At 55.1% G+C, this 26,609-nt stretch overlaps 1 long non-coding RNA gene across 30 annotated transcripts; it reads left to right on the top strand.

The window, feature by feature from the left end:
• Positions 1-3,384: 3,384 nt before the first annotated feature.
• On the top strand, positions 3,385-26,098 carry LOC140635383 (uncharacterized). Of its 30 annotated transcripts, none has more exons than XR_012032707.1 (10): positions 3,387-3,628; positions 5,912-5,983; positions 17,474-17,575; positions 17,669-17,749; positions 17,882-17,979; positions 19,237-19,776; positions 20,221-20,630; positions 22,592-22,780; positions 23,460-23,569; positions 25,774-26,098. It is a non-coding gene; the product is annotated as an uncharacterized lncRNA (long non-coding RNA). The 30 variants fall into 30 exon arrangements; XR_012032710.1 differs by lacking the exon at positions 17,669-17,749 and having other exon boundaries at positions 3,389-3,628; positions 20,221-20,457; positions 20,572-20,630; XR_012032715.1 differs by lacking the exon at positions 17,669-17,749 and having other exon boundaries at positions 3,390-3,628; positions 19,237-19,359; positions 19,489-19,776.
• Positions 26,099-26,609: the final 511 nt, after the last annotated feature.

The raw sequence follows: 26,609 nt of genomic DNA, 5'->3' as shown, positions 1-26,609 counted from the left end.
CCCCCCACAATATTGCCTTCTTTGAAGTTTGCCTCAGGTGGGCAATGGCTTTACTGACACAGAGTTAGCGAGATGGCCACATTGCTAGCAGTGCCTGGGGGGTTGTGTTGGCAATGTGGTGGAGATGCAAGTATCTCTAGGGATGTAAGGAGCCACACAGAGACACTACTTTATTCCACTCAGGGGATGGACTAGAGGGAAGGACATTGGTGAGGCCGTGGGCCAGTGGAATCCCACCTGGCCAGGAGGGGAAGAGGTCCCCAGGTCAGTTGGGCAAGTCCTGGGAACAATATGAAGGAAAAGCAATAAACCCTGAGAGGTCCTGCTTCCCAGTCTCAGATGTGGTAAAAATATAACATCAGAGTAAGAAAAGGCAAGATATAAGGAGGGAGCTGGGGACTCCTTAGAGCCCGAGGCACCTAGGGACATCTGGGAGGAGAGCCTGACAGCGCCAGGATGTGCTGGGGGGAGGGGAGGAGCTGGAGTCCCACCCTGTCCACCCCGCTGTGTGGTCACCCAGCCAGCAGGCAGCTATGATGACACAAGGGCCAACAGCTTCTGCTTGGATCCTCTGACTATTTACCAGGTGGTACAAACAAGGTGGAGGGGGTGGGAAGGGGGCATGCTCCAGTGACAGAAGGACAGCGCCTGGGGCCCTACGCCCCACGTCCCAGGATTGAGTGAACCCAGAGAGTTCAGGCCCGCCCTCCAGAGAAACAGGCCCGGGGTTTTCTCTCCAGGTGCCATGGATTCTCTGTGCCCCTCTCTGTGTGCCTTTGCCACTCTTGTCTCTGCTTTTCTGCTCCTTGAACTGAGGGTCTGTCTCCTCGTCCCTCTCTGACACTCTTCACAGCTTCGCTGGCTTTGGCTGTCTCTGCCCAGGGTCTCTGTCTCTTCACACTCACCCCACCCCCTCTTTGTTAATTCAAAGACTTCTCACAGAGCCCCTCCCCACTCTTCCCAGAATAACACAGAGTAAAATGTCCTACTCCCTTGGCCCCCTCCTCCCCTACGGCAGTCCCCTCTCCCCGTGTCAGATAATTGCTGGTGTGCCGCTCTGAGGAACCAGAGCTGATACCAGGGAAGGAGATGGGGAGAGAAATAAATAATAATTTGCTTCCATTCAGCATATATAGGTTATTTGATTTGCATATATGCTAATAATGCTATAATTACCCTGCTGTTCTGGCCTATGATCAAGTTCTATAAATACATGGATAGCAGAGCGAGGCCTAGCAACACCACCCCAAATTATAAAGTATGTGTGTGTGTGCATTTACGTGTACCCTAAATCTGTGAGCCTCTCTTTGTTACAACACAGCCCTCAGAGACCCTCGCTCTTCCGGCTTTCGGCTACCCCTCCTGTGTTCGGAAAGAGGGGGCCTGAATGCGGAAATATTCTGGGTTATATGTAATGTTTAGTATTGAGATGATCATGAATAAATTATTACTGGCTTTAGGAAAATAAAAAATTTTCCCCAAACCATTGAATTAGTTATTGTTACCGGAATGCTCTCACCACCTCCAGGCCCACACTTCGGGGTGTAGACTGCAGCACGGCAAGAGGGCGCCTCCTGGCCCTGGGACTGCTGAGATGTGTGAGAAAGTCTTGGCTCTGGGGTCCCCTTTCCCAGAGCTGCACCCACACCTCGGACTCCAGGCTCGGGCCCACCCCCCTTCACTCACTCGCTCTCAGGACCACAACAGGGAGAAGGTGCTCCTGGAGCCCTGCAGATGTTTGGGGGATGGTGGCAGAGGTGGGAGGAGGCCCGGAGGAACATAAAAGACTCCATCCACAGCTGTCTGCCTTTAATTATAATTATCCCCTTTTGATTCCTTTCTGGCTAATGAGGGGGGGATTCGGGGGTTTTTTTTCTCCCTTTTCTCCCCCACTTCCCCAGAATTGAGGGGTGGAGTGAGTTCAGGGTCCTCCTCCCCTCCTCCCCTAGCCCCTGGTTACTGGGAGAAAGGCAGACTAGAGAGGGTGGGGACAGTGTGAAGAGATTTGCAGGAACAAAGGGAGGACAGGTTTGGATTGCTGGACACGTCCCAGAGTTGGAGAGACCCCCTCCATGCCACTGGCACCCCTCCCATCAGCCCCCCAGCCCCCAGACAAGGAGCTCAATGTCTTCCAGCCGGTGAGAAAGGAGCTGAAGGGAGCCCAGGCCTAGAGGGAAGGAGGAGAGAAGGGGTGGGGAGCTGGGGGCGCAAAATTAGTCTCAAAGGATCTTTATTTCTGAGCTAGTGAAGCAGATGTAATCAAGGGGAGAGCAAAATAATAATAATGGGAGGAATGAGGGGAGGGGAGCTGGGGGGGCAGCCTGCCCCCCCCTTGGTCTCCCCACTCTGGGGTGCGGAAGGAAGCTCTAGGCCTAGGACTCTGACCTAAGCCCTCAGAATCCCCCTTTCAGAGCTTGGGGATGAAGGCCGGAAGGTGGCTGGGAAGGCACGGGGAGAGGGGAGAGCCCACCCCCCAGCTAAGGGAGGTAATGCGGGGGACACTGAACACAGTGGGGGAGGGGAGAGGGAGCCGGCAGGGACTCAAGTGGCCTCCAGGTCTGTGGGACAAAAGTTGGAGGGAGATTTGTGTATGAGAGAGGAGGGGAGGGGGGGGCTTTGACAATGAACTTGAGACAAACTTCATTAGCATGCAGGCCTGCTGTCTGTCACGTCGGCGAGCTCAGACTAAGTTCCCAGGCCGGCCGAGGAAGAGCGGGCGGGGCGGCTGGGGGTGACTGGGAAGACCCGGCCATTGTGCCGTCCTGGGCCCCCGGCATCCAGCAAACATCGGGACCCCAGCCCTGGAAACCAGCCCCCAATGGCTCTCCCTCCTCTGAGAATGAGATGATTTATCTCCCACTTTGAATCCGTGGTCACACCCCTCCGGTCTCCCGTCTAGACGTCCAAACGCTGGCCTCCGCAGCCCCCACCTTGGCCCCCCTCGGTCGCTGGCATCTCCCAAGTCACTTTCTCCTCCGCAAGGAGGACATGGATTTGGGACTCCTGGAGCTAACTGGGCCCGGGCCTGGGGGAGGCTGGGTAGGAGGGCCCAGGGACCCCAGCAGACAGCAGAGTGTCCTCTTGCTGTCACTCCTGTCCAGCTCGGCTCCCCCCACTGCACGCCAGTCATCCAGCCACGCACTCAAGTTGGAAAATTTCGGCTGGACCTGGCAAGAACCTGGGGACGGTGTGTGTCTGTCACACCCTCTGTCTTGCTTCCTCGGGGGATGAGATTGGCCTGGAGGAACAATAGCTTTCCTTAGCCCCTTCTTCCTGCCTCAGGTTGAAAAAGGCAAGAGGAGGGGGTGGGGGCCAGGGGCTGTGCCATAGATCCCTTCCCACCGAGGCCTCGGAGAGGAAGGAGGGCTTCCCGGCCGGCTGTCATTTTGGTGGTTGTGGTGTCTCCAGACAGGGGCAGCACCCCCTCTTCGCTGCCTTCCAGGATGAAGGGAGAGAGAGAGAGAGAGAGGCGAGCGGAATTCCTGAATGGACAGACAGATGCTACGTCACCGGAGCTGCATCTCCCCTCCTGCCCCCCCACCCCGCCCCGCCTCAGGAGGCAGGAGCTGGAGAGAGGCAGTCCATCGGCAGGGGCCACCAAGCCGGCTCTCCTCCTCACAGAAGCCAGGTGAGTGGCCATTCGGGAGGGTCCTTGCTCCCTTGGACATCTGGGCTGGGCTGGGGTGGGACCCCTGAATTAAGTCCGGGCGCCCTACTTTGCTCACCCGCTAATGGAGACAGGCACAGCAATCACAAGAAGGAACGGCTGATAAAAGATTTAGGGGGTGACCCACAGAGTGGAGCATGTGTGCGGAGCAGGGGCTGGCAGAGTGGGGTCTCTGCTCACTCCTGCTCCCTGCTCCGGGGGCTTCCAGGGTGGCCCTGGGCTCAGGCAGCGGCCCTGCCCCTTGCCAGAGCGCCTCCTGGTCCCCTCCTTCCCCGCCCAGCTGAAGGCAGACAGCTCACCAAGTTTGTCAATGGGATTGGGGGGGCTTTAGGGTCACGGTGCTACTGATCCTATTAATCCACCCCTCCCTCTTTCCACCAGACGGCCAACATCTTAATGCTTATACCAGAGGAGGGGCAGGAAGGAAGACTAGCCAGGCCGGGAGGGAGGAGAAAGACAGTTCTGTATTTGGACTCCTGACCTCTTTCCTCTCCGGCTCCAGTCCTCTCTGCGCGTGGGGACAAAGTCTGAGGAGCTGGGGGAGTGGGGCTGGGGGCTGGGGAGGAGCCACATTCCCAAACAAGTGGGGGCTAGAATCAGAAAAAAACCCAAAAGCATTTTTATAGAATTTAGATGACTTTCATTCTACCTTCCTCTCTGCTTTTCCCATGAGCTGGCAGGTGGGAGGAGGGTTCAGGGAGCTGAAAGGCCAGCGTGGGGTTGGGGCCAGGTGCTCAAGCTCTGCCAGCCTTCACCAGCCCCATCTGAGGCTGGCTTTTATTTCTTAATTTTTAAGAAGGGCCAGGAGATGTAGAGAGAAGGCACAATTTTCAGTCCTGTCCCTACCCACACGAGGCTTTCTGGGAGACAGGCTGGGACTCCTGTGGAGGCAGTGGGGGCTTGGAGGCCTGCAGACTATTTCTGGTTCTCCAGAGACCAGATTTCTGGGAGAGGCTGAGGCTGCCTGAACATGCACACACATGTTCCATGTCTCCTGGGGTGCGGTCCTTGTCACCATGTTCCCCCCCCGAGGCACGGGGTGCAGGGCAGGGCTCAGCAGAGATAGGTGCTGCTGCTACAGGGACCCCACGCCTCTTTTTGACGAGGGTGGAAGAAGGAGCTGGAGACTCCCCAAATATTTTCTAGCCAGTCTGCAAGTTGCAGTGTGTGTGGGGGTGTTGGCCCCTCTAGTGTGAGGATCATTTCAGATGGAGAGATCCCTTTATGAATGAACAGGCTGGTTGAGCTGCAGCTGTGGGACTGGTGGGCATTTGTGGCCGTGAGAGGTGGGCAGGGGGCACTCAAAGCACGGCTCCTAGAAATCAGGCTTCGATGGAAGAGTTACTTACTCCCACTCCGTAGCCTTTCCTTTTTATGATTTCCTCTGCATTAAGATAGATTATCTTCCTAATTAAAAAAAGAAGGTGAATAGTTGTGGATTGAGTTTGAGGCAGGAAGATTCACCAACTTACCCCAACACACACATGTGCACACACACACACGCATACACCCGCATGCACGCACACACATGTGAATGCACTTCTCTTAGTCTATCAGGGGCTGGATCACCCACATCATTCCCCTAAATCAAAATTTAGCCTGAAAGCAAAATACCGGGAAAAATGAGACTATAAAAATATTGAGACTAGGTTCCATACCCAACATTAAAATTTAAAAAGCTGCTTTGTATTCTCACCTTTTGTGTATGTGAGACAGGGGAGGACTTGACAGCTCCAGGATCTGCTCTTATGGATGGAAGGGTGAGAAAGCTAGAGGCGGAGCGTGACTGGCTGTATCTTCAGTGTAGAGCACTTTACAGTTTGCTGTGCAGTTGGAGCTGGACACACAGAAATGTCTCCTTGCCCCCAGATCCTCCATTCTGCCCCAAGCAGCGGGGAGCTGGGAGGAGAGAGTGTCCACTGGGCAAGGGACTATTCTTTGCAGGTTCAAGTTAGCAGGACTGGCTGGAGCCAGGATCGCCAAGCCGGAGCCTTAGGTTCAGATGGAGGCAGAGCAGGTTGTGAGTGGGGTGGGGGGGGATGAGTTATCGCTGTCCACCCAGACTGGGGCTGGCCAGGCGGGGGGGGGGGGGCTGCCCTCCTGCATGGCAAGACTGCTCCCCGCTGACACCCCCCCCACCTGCCCCGAAGCTCAGTGCTGGGCCACAGAGGATGGCAGAGAGGTGGTGGAATGCAAGGGAGAGAACTGGAGCCACTTTAACCTTCACATTCTCTTCCTTGACAGGGCCGGGCATCCAAGAAGCAGCAGGCAGCCCCGGTTCTGGTGTCATCGTGGGTGGCCACCTTGGCTTTTAGGGTATTTATTTTCTTATTTGTTTGTTTTCAATGGGGGGGGGGCGGGAGGAGCTGGCCCTGCACCACCTCTGTGTTCCCCTATTCTCCCCACCTTGCCTCCTCTAGTTGTGGGGCCAGGCCTGTACTCCCCTCTGATGGTAGTAAGACCTGTGGAGTCATTGATGATGGGAATGGAAGACCCCAGTTCTGTGAGAGGGAGGAGAGGCACTGGGGAGTCAGGGACTCTTCCTCTTCTCTCAGAGCTTCCTGGGGGCGTGGGCAGCCCTTTGACCCTGGGGTGGGGATGCAGATGTCTGTACCTGGGTGACAGAGGTGAGAAAGGAGAGCAGTGTGGGTTGTAGTGAGTGGAGGTCTGGGAAGCATGCACACCGCAAAGGTATGTGCGGACCCTGCCCCTGGAAGCTTCAGAGGCTCTTGCTGGGAGTGCCATGGAAATGTGGTGGCATTTGTCTTAGTACATAGGTTTGTGTTTGCACGTGTGTGTGTGTGTGTGTGTGTGTGTGTGTGTATGTGTGCACCCTTACACGCTCATGCTTTTGTCCCTCAAGGAGACCACTCACTGGTGGTGGACCTTCTACAGTCTCTGTCACCTCGTCCTTACCTCCCTGACTCCATAGGGCTTTGAGGCCTGCGCTCAGCTCAGTTATGGGTTTAAGAACTGAGGGCAGGCAGGGAGGCAGTGCTTAGAGAGGCCTGAGGAATTCTCAGGCTGGCCTCTCAGCAGGAGAAAAACACTCTCATGGGGAGGGAAGGGTGACACCCCCAGGGACAAAATCTTCCAAGTTGTCCCCATGCCCTCTAACCTCCTCTGTCCATATGGAGATAGATTTTTTTTTCACAGCTTCAGCATTTTTTTAATTTCCCGTTCTTGCTTTTATGTGTCACCATCCCACAGACAATGCAAATATTCTATAGCCAAAGAATAATGTGTGATAATGTTCATAAAAATGATGCATTTATAAGGCAAAAATAAATACCTGAACCTACCCTCCTCCACATGCAGCTTTCATCTGTGTCTTCAAGGCAAATTAATCTGATAATTGAAACAAAGAAAAATTATGCTTTTTATTTAATTACCTGAATGTTTCAAGAGAGTGGCTTAATGCCAAAATGTATTTTGGACCCAAATTATAAAAAGCTGTCCAAAAGCTGCGTCCTGAGAGCATAATTCAGGCCATGTTTTTCCGTACATAGGGCTCTTCAGGCACAGACAATGGGTGCGCACCAGGACTGTAGGGATGGGGGTGGGGACAGGCACAGGCAAAGAATGCAGGCTGTAAGCTGATGGAGACACTTACAAGCTCACATCAATGCCAGGGACTTGGGGGGCTCTCCCCACAGTACCTCAGAATTTCCCTGGAAGAACTCCGGTGGGATCTGCAGGCCACAGCTCTGTAGAACCTCCACCTCAACAGAGAGTGCTGTGGGCTCCAGCGGAGGCCTTCCTGGGGAGACTGAGGCTGGCAGGCCAAGCAGGAGGGGGACAAAATGCACCCATTTTGCTCCAGCTGGCAGCCTCTCTCAGGCCTGCTGTATCCAGTTCTAGATAGTAGAAAGGTCTCTGGTGGTCAAAGGACCTGCCGAATAGTCACTAAAACACAACATGGTCGCCCTGCCTCTCCCCCCCCCCCACCCACGCAGATCCCATGCTGGACATGCTTTGTCAACACCCTCCCTTTCCACTTATAGGACACTAGGTCCACAGGAGGGCACACACACATCCCCTTGTTAACTCACTCTTTCCTGGGCACTGCTTTAGGTGTAGCATTAGACCCTCTAGACCGAGTCTGTATGACGCTGCTCTGCCCTGGAGGGCTGTCTCATTTGCTTCCCTCCACGTAGTGTCCTTTTGGAAACCAACTGTAACATGGTTTCCTATACAAAGCAAGCCCAGTGAACATGATGGTGGGGAGTTTGCTTCTTTCAGGGCTTATAGCTCCATCCTTGTTGGAATGGAGACAGAGGCCCTACTCCCCTGTGAGCAGGAACCCTGGAGGGTCAGGTTGTCAAGTCCAGACAAAACCAAACCAGACAAAAAATTGCTTTATCAGGAACCTGGCCGGAGAGGGTGATTCCAATCTAAACTAATCTCCATTTTCTTCTGTGGGGGCCACTGCTTAGGCCAAGATTCTTCTGCAGAACCCAAAACCACAGCAAGAGGTGGAGGATCTAGCTCCTTATCTAGGTATTTGGGAGGAATTTGGAAATGTACCCATTTCTTTCCAGATCTCAGTTTTTTAGAAGGTCCAGCAGAGTCTGATTTTGGCCAATAGGGGTGGAGAAGAGAGTGTCTCCATGGGGCAAAGAAGCCTTTTTGAGTCTAACCCCCACCTCATCCCCAGCAAAAATACAGCTGTGGCTGAAAGAGGAGGGATTACGCTGGTCCTGCTGCCTCTTGCTGTGCTCACTGGGTAACTCCAGAGTAAGGGATTGTGGAGATAAGCTGGGGCCCATGAGGACAGGGGACCTGGTTGGAATTGGTGACAGAAAAAAGAGGATGGTTTTGGCTAACAGGATGGTCAGCTCTTTCTCACATGCTGGCCCCAGCCTCACAGGCACTGGGTGAGGGGAGAAGGAAGGGAAGAAAGCATGCTTTAGGTGCTTTTAAGGGATCTTGTGGGGGACAAATTGGAGAATATTTGTAGGGGAAGTGGGTGGTATATGTGAAGTGTTGGCACAATCTAGGGTGGCTGGAATATCTAGAGAGTATTGGGGTGTGAGGTCATGTACCTGGAATTATTTGAGGAGGTTTGTAGGCAGGAAGCTGAAAGACTGAAGGAGCCTATAGTTTCTCCAGGGCCTGGTATGGAGGATGCCTTAGGGAATGCATTTGGCAGCATACCAGTAGGGTAGGTCTAGCTGTGAGAGTGTTGGGGGAGAATTCTAGTTTTCTGCTACTACTAAGGCAACAGAGGCCCCAGTGCTCCCCCAGTGCTCCATTCTGAGCTGTAGGAGCACCTGGGAGAGGGAGGGAAGGAAGTAGGCAGTGGACACTTTGTCTCCTTCTTTCTCCACTTCTGCCTGACATGCTCCTAGTTCTGAGAGGGTAAAGAATTGATGCTGTGGAACCTTCTAGAAAGACTTTCCCTTGGGCTTTCCTTGGGTCCTGAGACCCTCTGGAGGCTGACAGAGGCGGAAAAACTGTGCCAAGCACAGCCCTGAGAATGCCCTGAGCCTTGGGAAAGCCAGGCTGTTTGCTTCAGCTCCATACTCTTCTCTTGGGAGATGTAGGCCCTGGGGCTTTATCCTACTTCCAAGTGTGCCCCACCTCACAATCCTGTAGACACTATTCAGACATTCTCCCATCTTTAAGGGAATGTGATTAACGAAGCCATTGGCCATGGGCTTACATCTAACCAAGGGGAATAGCATCCAGGCTCGGCTTTGTCTTAGACACTGCAGAGAGGTGACATGCTGGAGTGTATAGAACGGTCTGGCTGGGGGCGCCTGAGTGGCTCAGGTCATGATCTCAGAGTCCTGGGATAGAGTCCCACGTTGGGCTCCCTGCTCAGCAGGGTCTGCTTCTCCCTCTCCCTCTCTGCTGGCTCTCTCTCAAATAAATAAAATTTTAAAAATTTATTTAAAGAACAGTCTGGCTGGGCCCGCTGGAGGCACGGGGAGCGCACCTCTGTTGGTACTGTGTTCAAGGATCCCAGGTGATAGGAATCTGCTGGTATTAAGCAGGTACACGGACTCTAGGTATCTAAGCCATAGGATTTTTCAGAAAAGGGGTTGAGAGTATGGCGATTGGAGGGGTGCGGAAACTGGAGACCCGGACCGCTCCCAGGCAGGCACTGCGGCTCACCAGGGCCTCACCGCTCCTTCTCATTCTCGGAAAGCTCCACCAGGCAGCGAGAATCCGGATCCCGCTTGCAGGGCCGTGCGTGCTCCCGGGTTGGGACGCGGCATAACTGGACTCTGATTCTCTGGGCAGGTGGGGAGCCAGGTCAGGAAAGCCTGGAACTGAAAACCTTGCTGAGGGTGATGCTTCTCCCTATCACCTCAGCTCTCCAGATGCCCGGAGGTGGAGAGGGGCCTGGCGGCTCACGGGCCGGGGAAAGGGAGAGAAGGCGCTAGCGCGGGCCTCGGTGCCTCAGTGGATGCTGCGGATGCTGCCCAGGTTAACGCCGCTGGGACCCACCAGCCTCCCCCGCCTGGAACTTTGGTGTAGCGAGCGGGTTCAAGAGATATTCCCGTTGAATATACCTCGCGGCGAAGAGGGAGGCCCCGCGGGTCCCAGGAGGAGTCCCCAACTTCCAGAATCGTTCCCTCAGTGTTTTGGGTTGGAAACCGACCAGAGAGAGGTTCCTGCCCGTCCTAGAAGATTAGGATCCCAGTATGGAAGAGATCAGAACACACGCACAAACAAACGATATCCTGAGGGATGGAGGCAGGTAGGGGGAGAATCTCCAGTTATCTAATTCTTTTTGAAACCTCTGCGCCGCCCCCCCTCCCGGTGCAACACGTCTAGGGACCAAATGGAAAATGTAAGGCCTACAAGAGTGAGGATGGCGATCAAAACCACAATTGTGGGAGATGGCAGACGGGCCTCGGGTGGGCGAGGCAGCAAGCGGCCGGGGGTCAGCGCTCGGAGGCTGTAGTTCCTCCCTCACCCCGCTCCGGGGGGAGGAGAGCCCCAATTGCGCGCTCCAGCTCTTCCCGGGAAGGGGGGCGGGGTCGGGGCGGGGGGGGGGGAGATGAGGCGGTGACGTCAGACCCTCCGGAGCCAATCGGAGGCTGGCCTGGGGAGGGAGCGTGAAAGGATGAATGAAAAGTCCGGAGCCGGAGCGCGCCCGGGCCAGAGCAGCGGCCGCGGTGGAGGCGGGAGCTGGGGGGGCGAGGCCCGCGCGGCCCCGCTCGCCGCTGCTCGGCGGAGGCTGAGAGCCCGCGGGCATCTGCATCCCCGCGCCCGCTAAGCCCCGGCACCGCGGACCCCGGGCCACGGCTCTCCGTGGCGGCAACGCGCCGGGAGGACCGCGCGGGAGAGCACGATGGGCGCCCGGGGCTCGATGTAAGTGGCCTGGCCGGCTCCGGGCAGCAGGTGGGCGAACGCCTCGGCGTCCGGCGTGCCTGCGCGTCCACCTCAAGGTGCCGGCCGAGACCCGCACCCTCCTCTGGCCTGCCAGGACCTCCGTGACGGTTCCCGTTCCCGATCGGAATCCCTGCCAAGCGCTAGGGTCCCTCTCGCCTCGGACCCCCGGTCATTTTCACAGCCTTGGGTGCTTTGTGGCCCTCTTTGTACAAAGCCGTTTCTCTGAGGGGTCCCGCGGGGCCTGGGACTCTGCTCACCTGCACCGCCTGCCCCATCTAGCTGGGGCTCTCCCGGAACCCCTCCCGGGTGGGGTCTCAGCCTTTTACTTCTCCCGCCCCCCTCTCCCGGGGACGCGCCGAGGAGGCCCTGGGGCACCCACCCCGCACCGGCTTGCCTCCCTCCGGGTTGCCGGGATTTCCTGTTCCCTGCCAGGACGCCGCCGGGGGTTTTCTCCCCACGAATCGCTGCTCGCCCCCGGCTTTGGTCGGCGCCCTGCTTGCAGCCCTTCCCGAGCAGAGGTTCCCGCGGCTCCCACGCGGAGGCTCGGCTGCGGGGCGCGCCCTGCAGCCTCCGGAGGAGGGCGCTGGGGACCCCGTGGGGCCGCGGAGGCCTCCGCCACAGTCCCCGCGCTCTTCCCGGCTGGCGCGAAAAGCCCGCGAGTCCCTCTTCCTGCGGAAGCACCGCGGAACTCCCACTTCGTGCTCGGATGCGAGTGGGAAACGGGGTGCCTGGAGCTTCTCCGGCCCTGGCCGACCCCTGGACCTCGACGCCGCTGGCCGTCGCGTCCTTCCCACGCCCTTTTCGGTCTCTGTGGTCTCTGTGTCCTGGACTCGAGGTCCTTCCGACTTGAACCCCGTTTCTCTCTCCGCCCCCACTTCCACCCCTGTGCCCTCTCCCACCTCCACCGGCGGCCGGGAGCGGCGGCGGCGGCGGCGGCGGCGGCGGCCGGGAGGCTGCGTGGAAGAGGCAGCGGCACCAGCCAGGAGGCGGGGTTGGTTGTTATCTTTGGTTATCTAGCTGTATGAGTGGTGTGGAGTCTTCATAAAGCTAGATAACCGAAAGTAAAAATAACCCCATACACTGCGCAGAGGGCCCAGGGAGAGCTGGCCGCATGGGCGGGCGGGCGGGGGAGGCCTACGCGAGTGGCTGGGGACGTGAGGACCCCCGGGCCGCGTGGGCGAGAGGAGGAGCCGGTGGCCCGCGGGCCTCAAGACCGCACCCCAACCCGGGCCCGCGCAGGTAGGAGGCGCCGCCGGGTTCCCGGTTCCCGTTAGCTAGATGCTCCGTCTTCGCCCAGAGCTGGGAGGAGGCCAGAAAGAGGCGGGGTGGTTCCTCCTCAGGATGGGGCCTTTCTGGACCAAATGTAGAGTGGGCCCCTGCGGGGGAAGCTGTTCTGAGGCAGAGCTCCGTTGAAATCTAGTTGTGGGGTTATTTGGGACCGTGCCTGGGGCTCCCAAACCAGGCGTCTCCCGTGGGTGCCGGTGAACAGCTTTCCGCAGGCTATCCACAGCTCTTGCTGGGGTGGGAGGCTTTGGGGGAGCCCCTTCCCTCCTCTGGAAGAGAAAAGGAAAGAGCAAAGGCCCTACCTGGGGTTTTTGCTTTCATCTGCTTCCCTGAAGCCAAGTAGGTCTACCTGGCTGGGGTGAGAGCTGAGAATGGCAGAGTGGAGATGAGCCGCGGAGGAACTGGAGGTACAGGCTGGGTTCTGGGGCCCTGGGGTGCAGAGGATTTCTCAGCTCCCTTGTTCACACTCTTTACTCTCTCTGACCCAGGACCTGGGTCTGATGTCTTGAAAAGCTTCTCATGCCATCTTTGTCTTCATTGATCAAATGGGTTGAGTTGGGGTCTTTTAGGACATCTTCCCTTCCCATCCCATCCTCACTCTCTTAGAAATCATCTCCAGGAGCAAATGGCCTCAAGGAGCTCAAACACAAAGGAATTTGTAGCTTAGTATTTATGCTGCCCAGAGAAATCAAAGAATTAGATTAATCAGGGCCTTTCCTAAAAGAATCCATTTATCTGAGCTGACCTAAATATTTTAAGCAAAAGCATTTGGGTGCAGTTGAGAGGAGGGTGGTCTAGAGTCACTTGGTAGAATAAAAGTAAATGTAGCAAGGCCCCACTGACTTTACTTCCTCTCCCGGGTCTATCCCCCACCACCTGGCAGGAGTGCAGGAGTGCAGGGCTAGAAAGAGGACAGGACAACTGGACAAAATGACCTTGTAGTGACTCCAGTTCCCTGTGTTAATTTACAGTTTCCTCCAGGAGCTGATTTTATAGCTAGGAGATTATGATTCAATTATATATTATGTGGGAGAAATATTGGGGAACCAAACTAAAACAGCAGGCTTCCAAGTGCCTAGAGCACACGTTTCCTCCCTTCGGGGGTTTGGAGGAAGGAGAGATTAACCGCCTCTCGATTTTTCAGCTGTTTGGAATTTGGTATTTTTGGAGGGAGACAGTGGAGACAGGATTAGGGAGAAAGGGAGCAGGTTTGGGCAGGGACTGAGAATCCCTAACAGCACAGGGTACCTCCTGGTAACAGCCTCTGTCTCTCTGCCTCTCTTTGATCCTCCAACACTGAGGAGGCTGCTATTAACCCCATTTTACAGATGAGGAACCACAGACCCCAGCATGTACCTGATGTTATTCAATAGTTTCAACCCCCGGTGGGGGGACAAGAGGGATGAGTGAGAAGGGAGGGTATCTGCGCTTCAGGGGAAGGGGAAGGTCCAGGAGAAGAGACCTCAGGCCTGGTTGTGACAGGAGGAGAAGCACCAAGAAAGACAAGCCCTTTTTTTCTTTTTTCTTTTTAACTCTTCATGCAGCTGGTTGGAAATGTGCATATGGGATCTGCTGAGACTCATCTACATAAGACTTAGAACTTATATTTTAGCCACAGTGGGTTTATGTTGTTATTGTGGGATCCCCCATCAGCACATCTGACCACTGGCTCTCCAAAGGAGAATAGAGGGGCTAAGGGAGCACGTGGGTGGAGAGTTTACACCCTATAGAACAAGCATTCCCTCCTTCCAGGGAGAGGCCAGGAGGGACATAGTGGCCAGGAGGGATGTGGTGGGTGAGTGTGTGCTGCCTTATGTGTACATGTGGTGGTGCACATGGCTGTGTGGGCAGGGCTGTCAGGGAAATGATGGGTGCCTGTGCTGGGAGCTGCGTCTACTCATGAGGGTGAGAACCCAAGTGACCTGGCTTGAGGTTGGATGTGTGTGACCCATCCACAGTGGGCAGGAAGCTTGGCTGTAAGATCAGGGATGCCTGACTATGCATAAGCATAAATCCACTAGAGGAACAGACGCTCTGGGATATGGGAGGGTTTACCAAATGCAGACATCACAGTGACACCCCCGAGTCCTGCCGTCTGCATCCTCCAACTTTTATACCAGGTAATACCTCCTCCACTGAACGCACTTGGAGAACTGATGGTGTGGGGGTGCAGGGAGGCTGGCTCCAAAGGGGCTCAAAAGAGCCTCACCACTCACCAGTTAGCAAATTTCTTCCTTGGTACCATCACACTTCTGTGTCCACGAGTTTTTAGTTTTATTCTTCAGATCTTGCAACATCTACCCATTCCTACTGGGAAACAGGTTCTAAGCTGGTTTCTTTCCCCATTTTCCTCCCTCAGTCTCATTCTCATGCCTTCCTACTGAATTCTGAATCCAAGAGTTCAAAGGCAATTTTCTTCTAAATATCTGACTCAAGTTTTGATTACCACCCACAACCTCACCCTGGGTCAGATTTTCCCCAATATGCAGCATTGAAAGTTTTCCCCAGCCACAAGCATCATCTCTGAGCTTCCAATGTTTATATAAGGGGGAGAAGAATGTATGCCCTCAGGACCGTTACATGGAGCAAAGAAGTCTATGTAAAAGATCTTATAATACATTATGATATCCATGGGCGAAGAGTAATTCTTAAGCTACAGTTTAGAACAATAATCTGAAAACATATGGTTGATCTCAGGATGCAAAGAGGACAGCTCTTTGGTATGTTCTTGACTGAGGATCTCAACACATTTAAACTTGAGGAAGATCCTCCTTTCCCAGCTTTGGAGCTAAGGAGGCACTCCTGGGGACCTGGAAAGGCAGTGTCTGAAGTTTCGGAGGAAGAGGAACAGTCCTTGGGAAGCCCCTGAAGGGAAGAGGCTAGAGTCCATGGGGCAGAAGGGCCATCACGTTTTCTCTTCTTAACAGTCCCTATCACCTATTGGAAGAGTACTTAGGATTGGTAAACTGACTTACATAGAGAAATATGGCATGGGTAAATGATAATTCCAAGTTTATTCCATTAAGTTTCTAGAATTACTAAAAATACAGTTTATTTGGGTAAAGGACCAGTTAGGAATGGGTATAATTAACAAACCAAATGGAGACCTACCTGCCTATCAGTGTGCAGACTTTTCTTTGACACTGAACAACTTTAAGAAGGGGTGTTTTCTCTCTTCCCTCCCAGTCTGCCACCTCCCTGAATGCCAAATTAGTCCCCAAGGTTGGTAACCTGCCAGAGAAGCACAGGCCCCTCTGCATTCTTCTGGGTCTGGAAGTCCTGCTTGAAGTCTGCACTTCCCAAGGTTTGGGAACTAGGATATTCTGATACTTATGTCTTCACCTCATTCCCACCCCAATGTTTTGGGCACAGATCAACCTTTTCACCTTCCTTCCTTTGCTATTGAGACCTCGGAGATCTTGGGGGGCTGTGGCACTATCTCATCCAGAGGCAGAGTGTGCCAGCTTCCCTAGGAGACAAATGCATTTAGGTTAATGCTTTAAAATCATTGGAGGGAAGGAGTAGACAAAACCATGAAAACATTCTTGGAGCTTTGAGGAAAATGAGAAGCAGGATTATGGAAGGTAAAGGTGTGTAGGTGCATATTTAGATAGGAGAGACATGAGAGAAATGGGGAACCCTTCCTTGCCACCCAGGCTCTCCCAAAGCTCAGAGTGACACCCCCCCTGCCTGCCCTAATCCCCCCATTAAGGCTGCTCTGAGTTTGTTATGACAGCAGCTGAAGGCCGCTGAATTGCTGTTTGCTGTGTCTGCTAATTGGACTGAAGGGTTGGGATCTGGACACTGAAAGAGACCATTGTTGCTGTTTACCTTCTACAATTGCCTCCCTGGGGGACCTTTTGGGTGAAGGGGAGCAGCATGCCCTCAGGGTCATTGCACCCATGCTCTGTCTCTGCACAAGGGACTGTGGTGGGAAGACAGTTCATCTCATTGCCTGATGTCACTGAGATGATTTGAGCTTCCACAGCACACAGGAGACAAGCTCAACACCTGAGTCAGTCTCCCATCCAGATCAGGCCACCAGGAGTTCCCAGGAGAGGGATGTTAGATGTTGGTCCTCCTCATCCCTATTCATTCCCTACTTCTTCAGGGGCCCTAGCTTTGCTGCGCCCTCCAGCTGATCAGATTTAACCCCTGTACTTTTTCTTACATGCCTTCTTCCAGGCCAGTGATTCTCGACATGGTTATGTACTAAAATCACCTGGGGAGGTTTTATTTTATTTTTTTAAAGTACTGAACTATGTACTTTGTTTTTTTTTTTTAAGATTTATTTATGTATTCATTCAAAGAGAGCAAGAGAGAGGCAGAGACACAGGCAGAGAGAGAAGCAGGCTCCATGCAGGAAGCCCGATGTGGGACTCGATCCCAGGTCTCCAGGATCACACCCCGGGCTGCAGGCGGCGCCAAACCGCTGCGCCACCTGGGGAGGTTTTAAAAAAAAAACAAAAAAACAAACAAACAAACAAACAAAAACTGATGCATGGGTCGAGTTCCAGATGGATGAAATCAAAGTATCCTGGAATGAGGCCTAGGCATAGGTATCATTTAAAAGTTCCCTGGGTATTTCTAATGTGCAGCTAGGGATAAGAACCACGGGTGCAGACTTACCCCTCTGCCCGGGTGACAGACAGACAGACAGACACACACACACAACACACACACACACACATGCACCTGTGCACACGCCCCTAGGCACACACAGTTTCCCTTTCCTACCTTCCCTACCTTTCCTCTCGAGCTCTCCATATCTAATACTGTGGGACAGATTGTGTATCTGCATATGTCTATCTTTCTCATCTTTATTACTAAATTCCTTATGGGAACCTTAGAATTTCAGGTGGAATTTAGAGATCTGCATCCTGTCAACTCCCTCAACCTGAGCTCTTCCCCAAGGGCAGGAACTATGACTCTATCTCCTGGCGGATTTCCAAATAGGATTCAGGTGAAGACTGAGCTAATCGAGGACTCTTAAGTCCTTGGGAATGAAGGAGATGTTCAGAGTTGCACTGACTCCTGGGCTCTTCCTCCACCACCCCCCAGTCCCGAAGTCGTATTGGCAAGTTGGAGATCTTCAGAGAGGAGAAACTTTCTTCAGGGATATCTGCCCCTTTACTTACAGCTTCCAAATGTTTCTGCTTCTTTTCTTCCCTCCAGCTTCCTACCTGGGGCGGGTGGGTGCTCGCCCACCCTCCCGCCCTCTTTCCTCTCCACTCGTGAGCCAGAGCCGCATCCAGCACCACGGACAGCTCCCTGACGGTGAGTAGGACGGCAGCGCAGGCCCCCTCCGGGAGAGGGGGAGGGGCCTTCTGTCTGTCTCTAGATTGTGAAATCGGTGGGAATTGTTTGCAGGCAGCCTTAGAGTCTCAGGAAGAGGAAAAGGCTGAGGGCAGTTGGCATTCCATCTTCAGGAAATTGCATTTGTCCTCTTTGGTGAGTCTGAGTGAGGGGCCGCTGCCGCAGCAGGAGGGGTGAGAGTTAGACCTCAGAAAGTATTTAACCTAAGGTCTTGTGAAAGCAGGTAGAGCTAGAATGAGCCTCAGCCCTATATTCCTCATTTTACAGATCCCAAGAGAGTGAAGGAGTTATGACCAAGGTCACTCAGCTGGGTAGTGGAAATGCCAAGATGCAGCCTCCTGAACTCCAGCCTGGCCCTGCCTACGGTGTCGTATATATCCTGCATGGGCCTCCCAGCCTGAGTTGGGAGGAGCAGACCTAATGCTGGCAGGGAGGGTTCATAGGTTGTCCTCGTACAGAAAAGGACAGAATGCATGTCTGGACATGTGAGGTGTCCACACAAGCCAGGAAGAGATGGGACTGGCTAGTATCTCTGTCCGAGGAGCTTTGGAGGGGAGGCCTCAGACAGAAGCACAGGGACACCTAGTGTAGCTGGCAAGCTCACAGGAGAAAAGGCAAGGGGGCAACCATCTGCCAGGGCACAGAGGCCAGCCGATGGCCACAAGGAGTCTCCAGAGGCCAGCAAGAGTCACGCAAACTGGAACAGGGCCTGGGAAAGGCCCTTCTGTGTGCCCAGGCCTGCTTCTCCAACACCGGGAGCCCAGAAACAAAGGGGCCATTCTCTCTAGGATGTGATGCTGCCATCTCCGGCTGGCAGTGCCAGGTGGTGGGGGCATCAGGGGGTGTCAATCTATTATCCCCCCCTCAACTCTTAGGTCCTCTGGGGCTGGATGTTGGGGAGGTGGGTGTTCCATGCTGTTTCCATGGCAACCTCCCCAACCCCCACTTTCCTAAGCACAAAGAGAGACAGCTTTCACCCCCACCCCCAGGAAGAACCTGGGTCTGGTTGGGAATCTTCCCTTGGGAATCCTCCTTTCTGATGCACAAGCCTTGGCATGCATGAGCATCACCCTCTTTTCAGCACTGGAGCCGAGCTGTACAGGCAGAGAGGCTGGTGCATCCAGAGACTCTGGGAAGGTTGTGCGAGTGAGCAGCAGTCCCTTATACTTAACCGCTCTCCCCGCAATCTCTCCTGTCCCTCACTTACCACCCAGGCCAGTCTGAGCCGAAGTGACAGAGGCCTTGACCTTCTAGTCTTTCCCAGAAGTGAGGGACACCCTGCTACCTCCAGCAAGCCTCCAGGCTGTGGGAACGGGAGAAGAGGAGGGGGTCATCGCTGCCACCCTCCATCTGCACCCTCCACCATTACTCATTAGGCATTCTGCCCCCTCCTTCCGCTCGTTAAGCCTGATTTGCATACATTTGCATAATACAACTCATTTGCATTCCAGGAGGCTCATGGTAGGAGCCAGGAAAAAAGGGGAGGAGAAGAGAGAGAAAAGGGGAGAGATTTTGTTTTCATCAAAGTGTGTGGGGGGGGAGGTGGCAGGAAGAGGACAGAAATAAAAACTCACACTACTTTCTTTCTTCCCTTCTGTCGCCCCTCCCTGAGCTGTACTCAGATGCCAAAGAGAGATGCCAAGGGGCCAGCTTTTCTGTCCTTTTTTGTCTTGCTTCCTCTGGCCTTGGCTCCCCAGCCTGGCCCCCCACCTTGCTGGGCTCAGGCTTCAGGAAGAGAGAGACGGGTAGGAGGCACTGCTGTGGGAACGGAAGCAGAGGGAGAGGGAGAGGGAGAGGGAGAGGGAGAGGGAGAGGGAGAGGGAGACCGAGACCGCCATCTCATGCAGCTGCCCTAAGATGGCCACCTCTGACAGGTGGATGGACACAGCGGCGGCGGGCCGGCCAGAACATGGAGGAGTCTTCCTGCCAGTGGAGTTGGGAAGAGAGGATGAGAGAGAGGAAGGCAGGAGGAGTGAGACATGGCAGCCCGAAAGGAGGATGAGCCCGGCACGGGAGCAGGGCTGGGGGAGAGGCCTTCCTTCCTTCCAGACCCCTGGTGAACACCGGTGGTCAGAGGCCTTGACGAAGGATCTGATGGACTGTGGGTGACGGACGTATACTGGAGGGGTCAGAAGTGGGCGTCTCAGCAGGAGGAAGTAGAGGTGAGGACCCCTGCCAGCGTGAGGGTCTCTCTGGGGCCTCCAAGGGCTGCTGTGTACCCGAGATGAAGCTTCCAGTCTTCTCTGCCCAGCCCAGCAGTCTGGCTTCATGTTTGTGACTCTGCCAAAGCTGCGCCCTGACGGCCACCCACAGCCCCTACACGAGTTCACCCGTCCCCACTCAGGCTGGGCAACCCATGCAAAGCATTTCCTGCGGGTGTCATCCTGCCTGCTCCTGTGGCCTTTGGGTCTCCTGTGACATCCTTGCTTATGTGCTTGTTCAGTCCTCCAGGTTGGCCAGGTCTCCATTCACGAGTGCTCCCTAGGGTTCTGCAGACCTGCTAGTGTATCACATCTGGCCTTCTAGATGCTCTCCCACTTTGCTGGCTCTGGCCTCCCTGAACTCCACATCTGTCCCCTAACTGCTCTCTGTGCTCCCACCCTTAGCTCCAGGGGTAAAAGGCTGGAGGGGTGCACCTGCTGGGTTGATGCCCAGGCCCCAGCTGCCAGGAGGGCTCCCGTGCTTGAGGCCTCCATAGTGGTACATAAGCCAACCTCCCTCCATAATTCGCCGGTGGCCACACCCCAAACACTCAGAGGCTCAGCACTGTGTTTCCAGCCTGGCCGTGCTCCTGCTAGTCTGCCTCCACCGCTGGTGTCACCAAACTCCTCAAGTCACATCAGGTGCAGACCCTCCCCGTCCACAGCACCAAAGTCAGGACCCATCTCTTCCTCCTTTGTAGTAGCTCTCACACCCATACCTTCCTTTCCCTTAACCCTGCCTCTCTGTCCACTCAGTCCATCTACAGGCATTTACCGAGCACCTGCTGAGTGCCAGGGGCCGTGTGAAGACAAAGGTGGGATACAGGGCTGCCCCGAGGAGGTAGTGGGAAGGTTGACCTGTGCCAGGTGCTGCAGGGGCATGGGGCAGGGCAGTGAGGCATGGCCTCCTGGAGGGGCCCAAGGAGAAGTGGTGAGATAAAGGTAGACAGGGTGTTGTTAAGTCCAAGGCCTGAGGGAGTTGGTGGTGGAGAGTGGACAGGCAGGGAGGCAGGAAACAGGCTATTATGGGGGTGGGCTGTCCATTATGGGGACTCTGGGCCAGAAGGTGATAGGACATGGAGGCAAAAGTGGGTTATGAAGAGCCTTAGGGGCCCCACCAGGGAGTACCGGGGAGTTGGCTGACAGCCTCAGAGATGCTGGGTGCAGGGTGTGGCTGGGGAGCAGGAGGGACCAGGGCACCGCATCTAGCTGCCCACTCCGTCCAGTGCCCAACTAGACATTTCACTGGCTCTCGGTTAGTTCTGCAAATGAAGGACCAGATGAAAGGCCTGGGAGCCACCCAGGGAAGGGTCTCCGGCTCTTTCCCTAGACTCGCTCCGCCACCACATGCATGCCGCATGCCACCTGCACGCAGGTAGGCTGATGGGGGCTCTCTGGGAGGAGACGTGGAGAAGCCAGGGTTGGTGCCTAACACAGGTGTCCCAGGGTCAGCTGAGGACTGGAGAAGAGAGGGCACTCAGTCCTGGAGAGTCCCTAGAAGAGAGGGTGAGGGAGGGGTGGCAGGTGGGCCAGGGCTCTGAGGGGATCTCTCCTGGAGAAAGGCGATGGGAGGCTAGAGAGGCAGCTAAGGAGGTGAGGTGCTGCTGCTGGCCTCTGGGGGGAGGGAAGTGGGGGTGCCGGCCCCTGCCCCTCCCCCAGGCCCAGCCTCTGCACAAAGGCTTCTCTGTGAGTGGCTGTGGAAGTGGCCCTGTCAGGTGAGGAGGCTTAGCTCCCAGGGCCCACAGCGTGGATGGAAGGGGGTTGGAGGAGGGGAGAAAGCCAGATCTGGGAAGGAAATGGAGAAGCTGAGATCTGGCCAGGCTCTCACAGTGACAGACTCAGGACAGGCTCCCCTCCACAATCCTCTCAGGCCCCATAGGCCCCCACCCCCTGCACCAAGGCCCTGCCTGCTGCCAGCCTTCTTCCCCACTATAACTCCCATCATGCCAGGCCCTTCAGCCGCCCTTCCCCAAGCCAGCCTTTCCAATGTGCTTCCAGCTCCTGTACCCCCTTTGCCCCCGGGAGGGCTGCCTGAGACTCTACCCAGTCTTGTGTGTGGGGGGGGTTCTTTCCTGGCCTGATCCCAGTGTCACCTATTGCTTACCAGCAGCGTGGATAGAACTTCTCTCCCACCTCCCATGCTTTGCTGTGAACTTTTCCTTTTAATAAATGTTTGGGTCTGGGGCATTGGAAGCAATAGAATGACAGCAACCCCAGCAAGCCCGAGGTTGCTCACAGATTTGGTAGAAGGGCTCCATCCACAGGATGGACTACAGAGGGAGGTTTTGGTTGTTGACGCTGGAATCAGACAGGCTGGTCAAGAGGCAAATGTGAAATATTCCCTCCTTTCCTAGCTAGGTGACCTTAAGCTTCCCTCCTTTCCTAGCTAGGTGACCTTAAGCAAGTCACTTAATGTCTTTGGATCCTGACTTCCTTCCACAGTTACCCTGAGGAACCAGATGGGTCTGTGTGAACCAGGGTGTTTTGTAAGGCTGTATGCAGATATCCAGGGCAAATTCTAGAAGGGACTAAGAGTTAGAAGGCCCATTGCAGGTAGGTGGGGACAGTCAGGGCAGGCTTCCATGTTCCCAAATGAGGGCATGAGTGCTGGGGAGGAGAGTGAGGGGCTGGGTGCTGTCTGTGCTGAAGGCCTGCCTGGGAAGCATGGCTGGGCTCCATGCACTCGCTGGAGCTCTCATGCATGGTCACCAGCAGGCGAGCATCTTACCACCTAGATGGTAGACTGCGTGGCCACAGCTTCTGTCATCCTTCTCAGGAAGAACTTCCTGCTGGCCTGGTGTAAACACTAACAATCTTGCAGGGAGTGGGGTTGAAGTTCCCCCACATTGCCCTAACCTTGTGGCCCTCATCTCAGCGTTCTCCAAGAAAACACTGGCCAGACATTGGGACCCTCCAGTGAGTGGACACAAAATGGTGCCTCCAAGCCCTGCCGCCCTGGAGTCTGGCAAGTCCCCAATTTTATGTTCCTCAGCATTGTCAGGAGTGAGCTAAATTCAGGCTTATCCAGATCCCTCAGCCCATGGGCCAGCAAGACTTTGAGCAGCAGGGTCTTTTGTCTCCAAGTGGTCATTCCTTGTTGTACAAGCAAGAGCTGGGGGGGGAGGCCTGGTTCTGGCATCATACCCCACAGATAGAGAGGAGCCTCTAGGTTTACAGAAGGGACCAGGCGGAGGCTGGCATATGGAGGGAGAGCCCTGGGCACAGGGACATGAGCCTCACTCGGCCAGGGCTACCTTCTGCTGGGTTTGTCCATCTGGCACCAGCTGGCTTTCCAGCACTGCCCCCACAATCAACCGGACTCCTTCTGCTGCTGTTGCCATAGCAATTGGCTGCCATCTTGTACTCAGGGCACTACTTCCTATCTGGATCTTCCCATGGGGCTCCTGAAGGATGGGAGATAGGTCTCCAGGGATTTATCCCTTCTCCTGACCACCGTCCAATAAAAATTAATATTAACATATGATTTTTTAAAAATAGCCAAGGTGGAGGCCAACTGTATGTCTGGCTCTGTGCACAATACTTCGTGTGTATTATTTCACATGCCCGAGAACACATTGATGTTATAAGTGTAAGACGTTTGCACTCAGTTTCGTGTTTCTGTAACAGGCTTTTCCTCTCTCCAGCCAGGAAATTCCAGAATCCTGCCTGCCCCTGTCTGGGGACGTCCTTCCCAAGGTCTTATGGAGATCTGTACTGCAGAAGTACCGTTGGCTTGACGTGGCCAATCTGAGAGGTAAGGAACATGTTCCCTGCGGTGTGAGTCATTTTTTGAGCTTTCTGGACTATGGCTGTTGGCACAGGAAACAGACTTGGCCGATGTGGTGATGTCCCAGTGCCCCTTAAAGACCTGGGGACCCAAATGTAAAATCTTTTGTTTAGAGGGGTGCCTGGCTGGCTCCATCAGCAGAGCATGTGTCTCTCCATCTCATGGTCCGTTCTGAGTTCAAGCCCTATGCTGGTTGTGGAGCCTACTTACAATAATAATAATAATAATAATAATAAATAAAATCTTGTGTAGAGAAGGGGAGTCAGTGTCACAAAATGCTTTGAAATTCCCCTTCCTTGCCCCCATCCCCACCCACAGAGAGAGGCAAGAGCCAGAGGCCACTGGAAAGTGAGAGTTTCCCAGGCCCTCAGGTTTGGGGGGCCCCCCAGGAAAGAGGTCTCCTTGCTCCTGCCTTCAGGGAGGTTCCAACAGGATCCCTGAGAGATCTTGACATGGTGAGGACTCCCTCCCTCTGGAGCCCAAGCAAAAGGCAGAGAATGGTCACCTTGACCTAGAGGGGTATCCCCAGGGGATTCAGAGCAGGGGCCAGCTTTGCTGGGGGAATCTCAAATGAGAAGCAGGTGGGGAGAGAAAGAAGGCCATTCTCCACTCTGAGGCAGGGTGGGCTGGCAGGGAGGGGCTGGGGATGATTTACGACATCATTGTTTCCCCGCCCCCCCTTCCCAGCCCCCTGCTACCGGATGGTTGCTAGGAGATGCTGGCTATCTGTGTCTGGGCTGGGAGGGCGGAGCAGCAGAGATGGCTCCATCTGGACCCCTCCTCCCCCACAGGGGGGTGCTTGGAGCCTCACCCACCACCCCTCCCCAGGCTCCAACACACACCTCGTTGTCCCCCCAATCCAGCCAGCCTGGGGCTTGTGGGACTCCCCAGCAGGCTGAGGGTCTGGAGCCAGGAAGGCTACAGTGGGGGGGACAGTGTTTGTGTGCAGGGAGAGGCTGACAGTCTTGGCTGGGTACCAGGAGCAACACCTCACCTTGCGGCATTGGGGGCCAGGCCAGGTCAAAGGGGTAGGGAAGTCGGGGCCTCAAGGAGCCCAGGTTTGAGGGAGACTGAATCCTTACCTGCGGGGAGCTGCCAGTAGGATAGGTGATGGGTGAGGCAAATGTACCATCCCCAGTACAACCTGAGACAAGGTCCATGGCCCGTTAGGCCTGCTGTAGGGTAGTGGGTGAATCAAGGTCAGTGGGAGGGCGGTGGCTGAGGCTGGACCACCCCATCCGAGTGGAGGAGGGCAGTGGAGGGGCATGGTTCACAGCCCCTCCTCTTCCCCAGATTCTCTTTTCAGATTTGAAAGCCCTTGGAGAAGTCAGGTAGGGTGAACTTTAGGGACCCCCCAAGAGCTGCTATGAGCAGGACAGGGATGCTGTGCCAATGGTCCTGCTCTCAATGCCAGATTTCCTTGTAGCCCTTGCTGATCTTTTTCCTTCCTAGTTAAGGCTTCCATCCACCCCAGGAAGGAGGGAATTGACCTGGATTCACACCCACGGCTCGGGCAAGCCAGACCCCCTCTCTTCTCTATCTTTCAACGGGCCTGGAAACTGGGTGGTACTGCCCCCAACTTTGCAAAGGTGCAATCAGGGCCCCAGGAAGGACATGTAAAGGGCCCCGAGTCAGGGAGCTAGTAAGTTGGGCTGGGCTTCAGATGGGGCCTGGTGGGTCCCCTGCACAAGCTCCCTCCCTCCCTGGGCCCTGGCGGAACAGGCTCCTAATACATTCAAGGGCCAGAATGGCGGGGACCTCCAAGCAAGTTCTCAGGTGCTGACCCGGAGGGATGTGAAAACCCATCCTTATGAGTGAAGACAGGACTAGGGAAGAGGCTACAGTTGCTGTGGAAGCCACCTGAGTAGTCCCAGGTTGGTCCTGGGCCAAGGGAAGCAGGTCCCCCACCTTCAGGCACATCCCCTGGGCCACAGCTTAACCTCTTACCTGCTGGGGATCTGAGTTCCCCACCTGTCATGGCCCTGGGTAGAGCTCCTGTAAGAGATGCCTAGACTCAGCCCTTTGTCGTGGGGCCTCCCCAGGCCCTTGCCTTTCTGGTGGAGGGGAGCCCCAAGGACTGCTGGATGCTCTCCCTGGAATTTTGTCCTCTGCCTCCTGCCAAGGTCTCTATCCAAAGAGAATCTTTTTCACTCTTGACATTTTTTTTTCAGACCAAAAAGAAGGACCTATTTCACCCAGGGGGTGTGGGTTCCCTCTGAGAAGCCTTCCTAGGTTGACCAAAGGATGAGGTGAATACTCCAGCAAGCTGACTGGCTGCTCCAGGAAGCCTCTGAGCATGATGGACGTGGCATGGCCCTAGCTCCAGCCTGGCTGCCCATTATGTTGGAGCCACCTGGAGAGGGCTTCCTTGTACCCATGCTCCCGTGTCAACAGCTGTCCACCGTGGCCCACCCCAGTCCCTCCAGTATTGTCTGAGTCGCTATCCTCTGAGATGGAGGTCCCATCTCATGTCTAATAAAGACTCCTGAATGTTGACCCAGTCCTGGTGGTAGTGATGTACCTGGGCAGGGTTGGGAAGGGAGGGTTCCCTCCAAGAGACCCACCACTGCAGCAGAAGAAGGAAGCCATGTGTGGGGTGGGGTGGGGACTGGGGGCTTCCTTGGCTCCTTCCACCTTTCTCAGCCATCCCAAGACTCCTGGCAGTGCCACCCAGGCTCTGGTCATCCCCAACTCAGAGTGATGGGCAGGTGCTTGCAGCATCCCAATCCCAAGGGTGGGATTGCCTATGTGCGAGATCACTGGGTGGCCTTCTCTCCTCCACAAAGGGGCCCTTCTTCACAAATGTCCTCCCGTGTTTGAACAGACCACAGAGAGAGAGCACCCCTGCCCCACAGGGCCACCTGCTCCTGCTTCTTCTGCCCCTCCCCAGAGAGATAGAGGGGATGAACATCCTTAGCAAAAGGGATTCAGGTTAGGCAGCAGACAGAACTTCCCAACAAGACCTGGGTAGGAATGCGAGGGCAGGGGACCCACAGTAAGAAGGCAC

The sequence above is a fragment of the Canis lupus genome, chromosome 6 (assembly GCF_048164855.1).
Source record: "Canis lupus baileyi chromosome 6, mCanLup2.hap1, whole genome shotgun sequence".
Taxonomy (NCBI): domain Eukaryota; kingdom Metazoa; phylum Chordata; class Mammalia; order Carnivora; family Canidae; genus Canis; species Canis lupus.
Note: the sequence above shows the minus strand (reverse complement) of the source record. Positions and strands in the feature narration are given on the sequence as shown.